Genomic DNA, 15,131 nt, shown 5'->3' with positions numbered 1-15,131 from the left:
CAGTGTAATTAAACAACAATGGCTCTGATAAGAGATTTTTTTTCAACATTTTATAGTGAATATGGATTTTATTTTATATTTGGAATTTAAAGGGCTAAATTCGAAAGTAAAGGACACGAGACAAAATTCGTGTCGTGAGTAAAGGACAAAATTGGCATTTTTGGAGTCTATTATTTAGTCTTGTGTTTGAATGAGATGCTTTTTTGTTATTGTCTTTTTCTTTACAAGTAAAAACTTTTCATATTAGATCAGTGTGAGTGCATCAGCGGCATCTTCAAATGGGGAAACAAAGAAAACCAGCTGATCAATAAAGCTGGAGACTTTACTGAGAAAGGACTGCTTAAAAACAACACATTAAGCAGTTTGGAACTGTGTTGGCCTTGTTCCTGCTTCTATTCAATTCTTCGTACAGAAAACACCCCTTGCAAACTACTGCAATAAATGGTCAGACAAGTATTTAGGACAAGTAGGATTGGTCAAACTGTAGATACTGTAAAAATCTAAGATGGGACAGATATTACTAAGACTTTTTGTTCCTGGGGAGCTCAGCTTCTTTCAGGTAGACAGAACTATTTAAATACAAATCAGCAGCAGCAAAATTAATGGGGGTAAATCAGATCAATCTAAATGTCCTGTAAGGGTATATGGTTTTAAAGATTAACAACCTTAAGAAGTGTCCTACTATTTCGATTCACTGTAACAGAAATAGGTTTACTGTAGAAATGTATTAATTCCTTCTGAAATCTGAACATATTATATTCTATTTGATCGGTTATATGTTACATGAAATACTTTAACATATAAAATATTGTGTAAGAAATACGTGACACCTTTTACCTGATTTGCTGAAAATTACCTGTGAAACTACTCAAATCATTAAATCTCCTATGGAAAAAGAAAAAAAGGGAGGACATATTTCCTTTATTCCAAAAGAGGCAGAAACAGGAAAGTGTCTGGTTTTTTAATCCATACCACAAATTTACGCTGTCTAGTAAACCAAACGGTTCCTTTCTTTCCCTTTTTTTTTCCGAAACCAGTACTGTATATGAATAAAACATGGCTCCAATGCATCCCTTCCTGGTGATGACAAGTTGAGGCTTCTGGTGCTCATGTTGTCACATATGGGCAGGGTGGTGAGGGAGTGGGTGGAGGGTGGGTGAAAAGCAACATTTGCACAGGAAACCTGAGACATCCACATCTTGTTAACATTTGTGACTTTAAATAAAACATTCAAAATAACTGGAAACAAGTCTTACTTTTAAGTCTTTTCTATTTTAATACTGTAGAAAAGCAAGGTAGAGTAGGGGCAGGGGATAGTGTGTATACTCTTAAACTCCATATGCAGCATAATATTAAATTGTTGGATAGGTAGCATTATTAGATAGCATATTAAATCTATTTTGACTCATTTTCACTGCCCAGTGATACTAAAATATTAAAGTTAGTACCTACCCTGTGCTTGCCAAGATAGTAGAAGTGGTTAGATAGTACTTTAAACTGACTATAATACCTTACATTTTAAAAGGTTATGATCATTTCATCCTCTAATGGAGCACCTAGAGATTTTAGGCACTGCCTGGCACGGTAGCACACTATTACGTATCTCTCTATAGACAGGAATATCAGAGCAAAGATACTGCAGAGTGAATCTTAAGGACCAGTCTGTATCACAACAGCAGATACTGTAGATGTGTAGCCTTAGAGTTTTAACTATGCAGTGTCAGACAACTAGAAAATATGAAAATGTTATATTACAAGCAAGAGAGGATAAGGGCTAGTAATAAAAGATGATAAAACATTGTTAAAACGTGACAACCATTACAATGTAACCCCATTTAATCACATATATACATTTTCAAACAAATCCAAGATATAATTTTTAACAGTATGGCTGGGGAGCTTCTTCCATACAACCCTTTGTGTAAGAAAGTGCCTCCTGTTCTCAGTTGCACATGCACTTTCCCAGTAGTTCACACAATGTGGTCTCTGGTTCATATTTCCTATTTCATATTCATATTTGATTCCTATGACATTCATAGGCCTGACCTAACCTTAGAGGACTACTTGAAACAGGTCTTCTCATAGTTTTCTCTTTTCGAGAATAAAAATATTCAATTATTTAAGGCTTGTTGTGTGGTGCAAAATATTAAGATGGCATAATCTAGCAACCTTTACTACATTAATACAATTATATTACAATTCATTACTTATTGATATTACAATGCAATATAGTAATTTCTGGGTGACCCATAGAGAGACCAAGACAATGTCTTAACCAGTGGCTAGGGAAATTGTCGAGTCTTGGAGCACAAATCTATCTCCTAAATGCAGAATATTGATTTGAGCCAATACATGTATGTGGATGTTTTTCTTTGAATGGAACACAAAGTAGCAATATATTTTTTGTAATGGTATAAGCACAATTATACACAATATTGTAAATTTGCTTTACCAGTGCATTATACAGTTTAAATATAATGATATGATTTAATGATTTAAATCCTACAATTTTAACTATATAATCTAATATTCTGCTTGCATATATTTTATAAAGCAAACAGCATCTAGAAGATGAAAAAGACAGATGATAAAAATGATGTTCAAAGTTGTTTTTCAAAATTAGTTTCTTCACGCCCAGTGTTGGAAGCAGGGGGGTTTTGGTGAGGGACTAGGAAGCGTGATAACAAGGGTAAGGAACTAGAGTGGTGCCAAAGGAAAGAAAATAACAAACAAAATGGAGCTGGCTAGGACAGTGAGGGAAAGCTAATCTGACTACAAAAGAAAATCCGAAACACACAGTCTTCGGCGTCTTCAACACCCTAGCTAACCTGCACTGACTACCCAAAACCATACAAGACAAACGGCACTCACCCACACTAAACTAGTGTACTAATACAAAATCAACTAAGTGTGTAAGTGTACCCAACAACCTAAACTAACCTTATATACAAAAGTTCACACAAAAACACAAGTGAACCAGGAATACAAATAAGTAATAAACAGGAGCAGGGTACAAAAGAACACAAAAGTTGAACATGTAACACTGGGGCAAGGTAATGGCAAAACAAGGATGAACACACAAACAAACGAAAGTACAAAGAAACTAACAAAAAAAACAACAAAACAACAAAGCCGAAGCTATACGAAAATACACACACAAAGCAAAACAAACCAACAAACGAAGCCAAAGCAATAACCAGAAGCGAAGCGAAGCGATAACCAAAACCAAACGGGACCGAAGTCAAACGAAAGGCCCCTCCTTGCTGCAAACCTCCATGTTATATGCTGAATAAGATGTGTTCTGATTGGCTGAGAGCTAATTGATGATGACATCAACTGAAAGTGTGGTGTAATGGTGGGCCAATGGGGAAGGGAGAACAATCAAGGGTCAACAGTGTGGACATAACAGAAAAACACACACACAGAACACACACTGGGACGTAATTAAGTAAGTATTGCACATTAATGATTTTTGTTTACAATCTGCATTTAACTGCAGCTTAATGCAGAAAGTGCATATCTTCATTTCTCTATGAAAAATGCAATCTACTTGGTGGCATTTTGTCCAAATCCTTTGCAACTTCTACAGTGTTTACTGATCCTCTTTCTTATAACCTGTAAACCTCATGAGTTTACAAACTAAATAAAATTCTAGATTATCAGTATAAATTCAGAAGAGCAGTAATTTAGTGCAGATCCATGAGGTACACCATTGACTGCATCACCCAATTAGAGGAACAGCATATTAACATACAGCTTTAAAGCTTGCACTCATGACACTTTGAAGGAGAAGTTAATGTGTTATATACATAACCTACTCCACACATTCAAAGCAAAAAACATAACGGAAAAACTAAATAACATGAATTAAAAATGAAAAGTCATGACTGCACAAACATTCAGAACATTTGCAGTGGTAGAAATTAATTTGGGTGCACAATAATACCTTAATGAGCCACACAATTTAGTACTATAATAGTTGATGGCCTCAATCCTACGTGCAATAATACTGGTTCATATTATTTATGAATAAATACATAGGGTCCCTCAGTCATGAAGTGAATTTCAAGCAAATATTCATACATGAAGAGCAAGGAGCTTTTAAGTCTGCTCAGGGATAATGTTGAATAAAGGCACAGATCAGGAGAAGGTTAAAAATGTCATTAAGAAGTGGAAGGAGCCTTTATGGTGACTTTTTACAGTACCTAATTCATCCTTCAGTCATGACCTAACATTGTGTGACTTTTATCGCTTTGAATTCTAAAATCACTTAAATTTAGATTGATGAAAACATAAACTGTACTAAAGAAACCAAGTATAACCAAACCAAGCATTAGAAAAAGTGCATTTGTGAGTCTTATTCTTCAGGAAGTGCTTTGTGGTGGACCAAGACAACAATGTCATATCCCACATCCACTCTGTTCTGGTCAAATGCTAGGAATGCATTTGTAGAATTGATAGCTTGATTTATTTGTGCTTTGTAATTGACCTTGGGCTAGAGTATTTTTTTAATGTACTAGATATAGCTGTTTTAAGCAAAGTGTAAGAATTATACTGAAGGTGGCATGGAGGCACTGATCTAATTGCAGCTTTGCATACCACAAATATCTTAAAACATAAAGAATAATATTCAATGAACATACACTGCCAGACCTGTAAAGTTTGACATTGCCTTTTTGTTCTTAACCAGCACATAGTTGAGGAATATAACACCACATTTAACTTCTCATTGACAAAGACCTTGAGTATTAGAATGGCTTCCACTTGATTGAAATATAGTTGCTTTGTGTTAAGCAAGGTCAAGCAGATGTAAGCACCAAAATGTAGTGGTTCGGTGTGTTTTTCCTAGTTAATGCCAGTAATGCAGTACCTGAAACTGCCCGAATGTCTGTCATTATCCTTATTTGATAAGCTGCCAAAATTCTATTGAATCATAGCATATTAGAATATAATGTTTGACCTGCTTAAATTGTCCACAATTATAGAGATCTATATTGCTGACATGCCTAAAAATTTGCAGCCTGAGCTCTGCCATCAAGTTAAACTGTAATGATAAAATAAGAAGCAGTTAAAACCATAAATTGAAGGTATGCATATAATCATAATATTTGAGTTGTTTGTTGTTGATCAATGGAGTATAATATTGTTATACATTACTGTTGCACATTGGGGAGAGCTAAATGTTTGAATTTCCCATCAAAAGTACCCTATTCTGTTATTTGAAACAATGAGCATTACAAATATATGCTGTGTAATTAATTTTAAATAAATATTTGTTTTGTCCTGTTTAGTCTTGCCACATACAATACTTATTACTTCATTACTAAGCTGTTCCAGAGAAACCAAGAAAACATGTGCTGTGTAATGCTTGGTATGCCTTGACAATAGGGTATGTAATTATTGATAATTTTTATAATTTGCTTGCATAGCAAGGTGGTGTCAGGACCTGATTTGGTATTTGATTCAATGAATACATCTTATTTTGTAAGTTTAATTAATAATCCACAGTTATCAACAATACAGTGTAAACAAACTCAGTTCCATTCTCATTGAAATCATTCACATTCTAATCATTCTCATTGAAAATCTCATTCATTCAGCCCACAGATATCTTATTTTATTAATTGTTACTATTATTACTGTTTTAAAGCCCATCTTATTCATTCTGAACACTGCTTTTAGATGCAGTGTGTAATTTTTTATTTATTCTGAACTAAACACTGAGATGTTAAAATGACTGAACATTTTATGTCTACATCAGAGAATACTACAAGATAATCCTGCTTTTAAAATTCTCATAATTCATACCATGTACTTCTTTAAGATCAACAGTTAAACATAAACCATTGGACATAACCTGAAACTTAAGGATTTATACTTCAGGAGACACACCTAATTCCAGAAAGTTCAGGAGTCTGGAGGCAGGTTTGTAGCCATGCTATTGAAGCTGATATCATGATTTCCTTAAAAAAATTAGATAATGAGATTGATTTCCTACTTACAAATAAATGAACTAAATAGAACTGTTTCCCCTAATTTCCCCTAATTTTAAATTGGTATTGATGTATACCTTGCAAGTATATACAGTACTGTAGATGCCCATAATCTTTTCAGCATATTCTTTTGTATCTTTTTCATTTTAAACAATCTTAGTATACACAAATGATGAAATGAAGCTTTCCCATTGAAGACAATTAAAGACAATTAACACTTCAGAATCTTCTGTTTCAAAGGATCCAATCACTGACTATGAAAAGAATGTTGTATCCACAGCCTTTATTCTCATGACAGGTGTGTCTTGTTAGCCAGGTGTTTGTTGTTGGTAACTGTTGAAGAGTTGTGAACATCCTATCAACCCTCATAGTTTAATCTTTGTATTTGAAGTCTGTTTTCAAACGCCACAACGAAAACCAAAGAACTTTCTGTTAAACAGAAGCAGGGAATATCAGTGTTGAAAGAAACTCAATTAAATCCTTAGCACAGACAATGGGCCGAAATCAACAATTCAGAATATAATGAAGAAGAAAGAAACTACAGGTACAATTATGACCAACCTCCATAGAGCAGGGCTGAAGGATTAAAGTAAAAATTCACAGTCGCAGAAGACTGAGACAGCACAATTACAAAAGCTGCAATGCAGACGTAAGTCTTCATCAGGACAAAGAACAAAAATGCCAAATTAGAATTTACCAAGTACAAAGATAACCCAGGAGATTTTTGGAACAGTTTTAAGAAAGGTTTAAGGACAGATAAAAAAACAAAGTGATGGAAAAGTTAAACTGTGGAGAAAGAAAGGAGCTACAGATACTCCAAAGAACACCCCCTAAACTGTGAAGTGTGGAGATAATGCTATTGCTAGTGCATGCATAACCACCTCCAGAAATGGCTCATTCTTCATTAATGATGGAAAAATCAATGATGAAAACAGCAGAACATATTCTGAGGTTTATTGAAACTTTGTCTGCTTGTTTAAAACAAAATGCTTCCATACTAGGGTGATGCTTAATGGTGCAGGGTTGCACAGAGTTAACTTGTGCAATTTTTGGTTACCACCATAATAAATAATGGTAAAAATTACCACCATAATCAAAGTTTTTTATAATCATGTATCGGTCATATGGCACAGTGCACAGTGTTTAGCATTGCTGCTTTGCAGCGCTGGAGCCATGGGTTCAATTCCTGGGGTGCTATCTGAGTGGAGTTTGTATGTTCTTCCCATTTTTGCATGGGTTTACTGTGGGTGCTCCGGATTCCTCCTACAGACCAAAGACATACTGGTACAGTATGTTAATCAGTCACTGGGAAAAAGAGCCAGTGGAGTGAGTGTGTGCATGTTTATGAATATTTGTACAGATATCCCGCAATGGACTAGCATCCAGTCTAGGGTGTATCTTGCTCTGAGCATATTGCTGCCTGGCATAGACTCTGGTTCTCCCGCAACCCTGAATTAGATAAAGTTAGAAAATGGCTGGATTGACAGGACTATATAATAATATAGATGGTGTCTCCTGAGGAATCACAGCAATCTAAAATATCTTATAACCATAATAGATAATGATACCCATTCTCAATTTGTTGTGATAACATATTACAAATCACTGAAACATGAAAAGAAATTAACTTTGTTCAGTTAAATACTCCACTCCTCTCCTTTCTTCTTGCTTTACGATAGTTTGGTCATAAGCCTTTCAGAAAAAAAAAATGTTGTTTGTGAAATATCCAGACATGATATGTTTTGAATGATATGAATAATATGTTTTAAAAGTTCTGGAAAATTTATTTAAAGTTATTGTTAAGACATATGTGTTATCTGTTTAGAAATACATGTTACATTTTCACTTCTGAATTCTTAGAATTCAAGAATATAAACAATAATTTAGGGCAACGTAATTGATAGATTCAGATCCTTAATGTTGCTTACACTGAATGATGGTTATATTTCTAAATATTAAGCATAATATGCATTCAATATCCATACACAAAACAAGGAAATGCTCATTTTAGCCACACCCATTTCTTACAAGTGATTAACTTCAGTGCTGTTGTACTATAAAGCTACAAAATAAAATATGAATTGATCAGAAAAAAATAATCCTTATGTTAACGTAAAGGAATTTTATTTTTTATTTATCTTTTTATAAATAGGAACATATTCAAAAATGCAAAATAATATTTTATGGAACAAAAGCATTGATGCAGGATTTGACACTGCATCTGCCATCAAATAGTATACTTTCTACTTTAAACTTAGAATTATAGGTCTTTAGTTTTAATAAAATGATAAAACATATATTGAATTATTGTTTTGTAAGTGAAATTACTCAAATTCAGAATGCAGATTTACTTTCCAGTGCACATTTATGAAAAAATGTTTAATATTTATTTGTTCCAGTTTCTTACTTTATTGTGAAATGTATTTAATATGCTTCTAATCACACCCGTTTTACATTTTTAATCTTTGCTGGCATTCTATGTTTCTTGAGAAGTAAAGGCTATGAAAACATGTGGTATAAATGTGAACAACATTAATATATGCTAAGTAATAGTAGGCTTTTTAAATAGTTGACTTTTTAAATTATTTTAACAAACACAAACTATACAGCTGAGCATAACTGTTCTGTAAAAGTTTAAAAAATATAGGGAAACAGAATCAAGTATGTGAGCATCCTCTTGTGTCTGCATGCAGCATTGAATGTCTGATTAGGATTGTTGGAAAATATCATTTTTCACTTGCAGGAAAGGTCATGTGTTACACTAAAAGACTGCAAAGGGAGCCATTTGGTACCATCAAACTGGATTTATAGCTCATAAATTTTACTGACCTCTGTACATAGTGAAATTAAAAAACATACCAAACTTTGATATTCTAACCACCTTCTATGTTTGGGTTCCACATCTAAAACTGATAAAAAGTGCGTCACATTTTTTGTCCTTTTAAAACTGACAGGTATTTTCTTTTATAGTTACACATTTCCCATATGTAACTATGCTGTTTCTGAAGAATTAACTAGAACAATAAAGTGAACTTAAATTGTTAGATTCACTGTTATTTCATTACATTTATACAAATATTTGTTTGACCAGGGTAGTTGTGAATTAATAAAACATTGCATACTATATTAAATCACAAATACCATTTTCACAACATCTTAGGTATATTTTGTAAAATTATCTTGTTACAAAATGAACAAATTATTATAATATTTTCATAACATTATCTTAATCCATTAAACAATTGGTATTTATAGGTAACTAAAGGCAATTGTGAAAATAACAACTGCATAGCTGTGCATTTTTATCAGTTTGTCATGTGGCATGAAAGCAAAATACCTATTATTTTGTTCTGTGCAGTCTGTATAAACCTTGTGAGAGTGCAATGATTGCATGTCAGAGCAAACAAGGCAGTAAAAAACAAAACTAATGTTTCTGCTGATCTAAAAATATTAAAAATATTCTATGTAGGCCTGATTTATAAAAGCCTCTTTCCTACCTTGTGTCACAGTTATAGAGGGTTGTAAGAGTTGAAGATGGCAAAACAATGTTAAAATTTATAGTCTTACAGTACATGATCAGTAAACTCCTTGCATTTTCCTGTTCTAAAAATTTCCTGTTTGGACAAAGTATATTACTGTACATTACTAAAGCAAACTCTAAACAACCTTCCAAAAACAATTAATAATAATTATAGTATCTGGACAGACAGGACATTATGTTCAATGAGACTGCCAAACTATCACAAAATCAGAAAATATAAAAACATACATTTTTATATAGCACTAACTGATTATATTAAATGGAGATACACTGTAAGTAGTTTGACCAAAATGCAGCCATCTGTTTTCAGCCCAATTTTGCCGGTAAGGTACACAGCTCAATAAATATCATAAAGCTACTGTAAATAATCTTTCATTAATGTAATTAATCCATTAATAATCAATCCATCTGCGAAAACATACTGTATATAAATTAAAAATATGGGATGAATTGAAATGAAATGGATAGATTGGCATTTTCAAGTTTCAATATTCATGATATTAATAGGATCTTAGTTATAACTTTTACTGCAGTTTACTAATAGAGATACAAAAATAATTTAGATGGTAAAATACTTCTATGCTACCACTCTTTCTATTACTGTACTACCACCTCCTTATCTGTACTGATTTTTGTATTGTCATCCAGCTGTCCTGAGATTTGGGAAATCTCTTGAAATGTATTTCCCTAAAGCATTCTATGCTCTATACACTGCAGATGCTACAGTAAAACATGACCATCAAATGTGCTGAGAGCCTTGTAAAATTATTTTCTACTGAATATTAAAATTATTTTAAGCTTAAAGATGGTTTGAGACTGTGTCACATGCTGCAGATTTTCTGTATATACAGTATGAAGGTAGTTTTTTTTAAGTTGTACACTTGAGAGATCCCCACATAAATTGTTGTCTGATCGATCAACTGAATTTTGAAAATAAAGTGATGTTTCCAGTCATTTACCACTTTCAGCTTGTTGTTTCTGAATGCCTGGCTGTTTATTTCTGTATTTCTAAGTTTTACTTTAGGAATAAATGAGACATCCTGCAAAATCCAGGAAATTAAAGAAGAGTAAATCAGACTGAGGACTGGATATTATGAAAGTACTGTATAACCTTTTTAGGTCTTGATAACAAGATAGGAAAGATGTCTTGTTATACCTAACCAGAATGATATCTGAGGAGACAATCTGTCAGTTTTGTTATCAAAGGCCAAAGGATATGAATTAACCTATGTAACCCTATAACCGACAGAGCCATTCACCTTCGTGCTTGAAAGAGTCTTTTTTTGTCATTTTGTCATTTTTTGTTACTATTTTGCCTGCTTTGTGCTTCCCATGTATGTTTTATATTTCTGACGATAGCATTTCTTATATTGGTAGAAACAAAAGTACTGAATGATCTTGAAAAGAGATTGGAAAAATGGAAAACAAGATAACTTTGCTCTGGAGGATGATTTGTACCGAAGGGGACAAAAAGGTGATGATGTATTGCTTACAAGGATACCAGGAAGATGAAATATTGAATTTCAAGTTTCAGGTTTTTATAGTACTTCAATTCAAACTGCTTTTAAGAAGGCCTAGACATAGAAAATATTAAAATATTACTTTTTAACTTAGTTTTAGTTCAGGAAATCATTCCCATATTGGCACATTGTATATTTTTTGTTTGATTTCAGTTAAACATTTATTATTGAATTTACTGCACTGAGTATCCCTACTTGTAACAAAACAAGTAAGCATTAAAACATAGCTAATTTACAAGAATGCATCAATTTAAATTCAAATACAGCTTCCAAATTACAATAAACAATTGATGGAGAATATTCTTGTAAAACATAAAAGTCATGCAATAAAAGTTTTTTAAATCCTTAATTCTTATTTGTTTCTACCACAGACAATACAGTATGGTTGTTACAATAAATCAACTAAATCATAATAAATAATTTACTTATTTTTCAGATGTATGTTTTAAATGCTATTTGTTGTTCCAGTATGTATTTTTAATGTGTAAATATGAGTTTGTAAACAGCATGAAGTGAAATTATTCATTAAAACAAGTGTCTATTGTTTGCAGAAGATTTGTTGATATATTCAGTATATATTACATTAACAAAAGAAACAAAATTGTATCAGGTTGAAAAACTCCATTATGTAAGTCATAATGATTATGATTACATACAGATAATCATTGATTACCAATGATGTATAACTATATTGACATTTTCAAGATATGGTTGTACTACATCTCCATAGTCAGTAACATTCTTGGATGTACAACTGTACTGTAAGGATATATTTTGTGGGCTCATGCCCAAATCTAAATCTTCATATTAACAAGGTTCAGGACAGAACAGAAAAAAATGCTCACCCTGATGTGTAGTCATGTGCATCAACTTCAGATGGATTACAGACTCATTAACTTTTGACCCTAAAGCTCTGATTGGAATGGTTTCTAATCACTTTTGTCTTGGCTACGTTTGACCAAATTCACATCAGTTACAGTCAGACTAACTGCAGTTTTGCACTTGTTAAAGTGCGATTATTCAAAATTGTTTGTTAAGATGGAATGTTCTTTAAAATTAATATGTCTTAGAACATTAAATAGCAATAAAAGTTGTACATCTGTGTCACATTGGAGATATTTATCCACTGCTGTTGTGTGGCGCCAAACTAAACAAAAAGTGCTTAAGTTCCTTGAATGTTTCCGGGAACTGCCTTTAGCCTTATTTACACAGGAAGTTCTAACTATATGCAGATTATGTTAATCCAATATGGGTACTCAATTACCTTCTCGTTTCAGTGAAGGACTACAGAGTTATAAGCCAGAAAGAAATAGATCTTCCAAGCCATAAGCTTTTTTGGAAACAACAAAGTTTGGAGCCAAAACAAAGAATATTTTTAGAATTTCTTCTTGAGATAATAATCTTACATTTTGTACCACAAACTTACATATGGTGTATTTCAATTAGAATGTAAGCTAAGTCTTTTTTATTACCATTGATTGCTCACTGGCAGAGGCTAGAGCCACATGAAAAATATAACAAGTATAAAAGCAGATGCCCTTCTAGTAACCCAACACTGACTGTGTTAATGAATGATCTGTCCTTTGCTTGGCTGCAAAGGCAGTGAAGTTCTGCTTATTTGTTGGTTTTTCAGGTAACAAAGATGAAAACCATGAAATTATCTAATTCCAAAAGCTATGCAAGTTGGACTAGTGGCTCTGCTTTAAATATGACTATTAAATCCTCACAGGAGAATAGCTTTTAATCAGGTGGTTTTGTTGGCCATTCAAATTTAATTTTTCCCAGAATGCTTTTTTTTACAACTTTACAAGTTTAATACCACTTAAAACTGTAAAACTTCTTACTATGTGGGTAAATCGTCACCATGTCCAATATTTCTGGATACGCTTTCTGATTAAAAAAAAGACGTATTTGTTAGCGTTTAACAGCTTGAGTTAGATATACTGGGTCCTAAGGTTATGTTTCAATATGTAAATTGTTTTCTTCTAAAAATTAACTGTTGCACAACTTTTCATATCCTCAAGCTACTTACTGTAAATGTCTTACACTCCTTAGCTCACCTGTCTTGTTCCAGGTCCAGGTTGCATTTTATTTCAGCACATTAAAATGTTGCTGTGTACTGTAGTTCAGAACCCAGTACTTAAAGTGTATCTGGTAAGGGTACAATATGTGTAGCTATACTACAGTAGTTCAAGTAGGTAGCTGCGTTAGCGGCCTGGGGTCGAAGAAGGCTCCACAGCCAAAACGTTGTGTTTTTCTTCTATTTTCAGCATGGAATAAACCTTTACTTGTTCTTGTGTAGCTATACAGCAGCTATTCCTTTTCTACAATAAGTATCTTATTTGTAATACATTTTGTCTGTCCCTGCTGCCATGCAGAGTGGTGAGCTAGCATACAGCAGGCAGTTACATTGTCTTCATGCTTGGTGCTTCGTCTGTGGAGCTTTTCCTTAGTGCGCAAAGAACCAAACAGTGAGTTTAGATAAGATGTCACAGTAGATGTTGGAACTGTTGAGCTTTTATCATTTCCCTGAGAGGAGGGTTGAACAGAAGTAATAAACACAGTCTTCTGGAATATTGTTGTATACTTTATTTTTTTATTTTTAGCTACCACTACCGGCTACTTAGTGTACATAAGGTATAATATATTTATATTTATTAAATTAATATTGTTATGACATTCAGAGACTATATACTTTTCTTAATGCCATGCAAATTGCATATACTGTACATAAACACATAAATATAGAAATAAATTTGACATTACATTGACATTACATTTTCACAAAATGAAAGCAATTAAAATGCAGAAATCTTTGTAATGCCCCTTATTGTTTTTCCAAAGTACATTCTACTTTTGGCGGGATGTAAGCTTTCAAATACTTGTAACCGACAAAAGACTGTATCTATTGAAAGAGTCTCTGGAATGGTAAATTTTTTCCCACATTTGCAGCTATCCCAAATTTTTCTGATACTTCTGCTCACACAAATATATCGAAGCTCACATACAAAGTTTTCTTTAATCTGTTCTAAATATAATGTGTAGTAAAAAATCAGATAATAGTTGATTATTTAAAGGCAGGAAATATGAAGTAGGGGCCAGGCAGAAACATTCCCACATTGCAGTTCATTTCATCTATGAAAGGTTCCAGCTTTTAGGAAATTATTATTTATACTGTATGCTTACACTCAGTGTTGTTCTTGTCCGGAGAAAGTTAGTTGTCTGTGATACTTTTGGGAAACAGCCGTTTATGAGTTTGAAAAATATATTTTTATATGTGTGAATCCTGTCAACTACTAGGAGAATAGGGCTGTTGGCTTCATGCCAGTCTTTCAGCCCAGTACTTTACCAGCTGCCAAATCACCCTGCAACTCACAACTGGCAACCCACTGAAGCTAAGCAGGTATGAACCAGGTCAGTACCTGGATGGGAGACCTCCTGGGAAAAACTAAGGTTGCTGCTAGGAGAGTGGGGCCAGGAGTGGGCGCTCACCCTGCAGTCTATGTGAGTCCTAATGCCCCAGTTTAGTGACGGGGACACTGTACTGTAAAAAAGGTGCCTTCCTTCAGATGAGACGTAAAACTGAGGTCCTGACTGTGGTCATTAAAAATTCCATGGTGTTTCTCGAAAAAAGGGGTGTAACCCTGGAGTCCTATTTCCCATTGGCCCTTACCACTCATGGCTTCCTAATAATCCCCATCTATAAACTGGCTTCATTACTCTGTTCTCCCCCCCATTAATAGCAGATGTGTAGTGAGAGTTCTGGTGCATTATGGCTGTCGTTGCAACATCCAGGTGGATGCTGCACATTGGGGGTGGTGGAGGGGAGTCCCCATTACCTGTAAAGTGCTTTGAGTGGAGTGTCCAGAAAAAAGCTAGTGTATTTAAGTGTAATTATTATTATTAAACAGAAAATAATCAGACTTTGTTCACTTCTAATGTACTATTACTCATAAATCTATCATCCATAAGTGTAAAATCACAGATGTGCAAGGAATAAATGACAAATTCTGTCAACACCAAGAGTAATAAAATTAGTATGTACTGTCCCAGAATTGTTAACTATCTATTGGTTCT

The sequence above is a fragment of the Atractosteus spatula genome, chromosome 2 (assembly GCF_055471065.1).
Source record: "Atractosteus spatula isolate fAtrSpa1 chromosome 2, fAtrSpa1.hap1, whole genome shotgun sequence".
In the NCBI taxonomy this organism is placed as follows: domain Eukaryota; kingdom Metazoa; phylum Chordata; class Actinopteri; order Semionotiformes; family Lepisosteidae; genus Atractosteus; species Atractosteus spatula.
The sequence above is the reverse complement of the archived record's forward strand: the minus strand, read 5'-3'. Positions refer to the sequence as shown.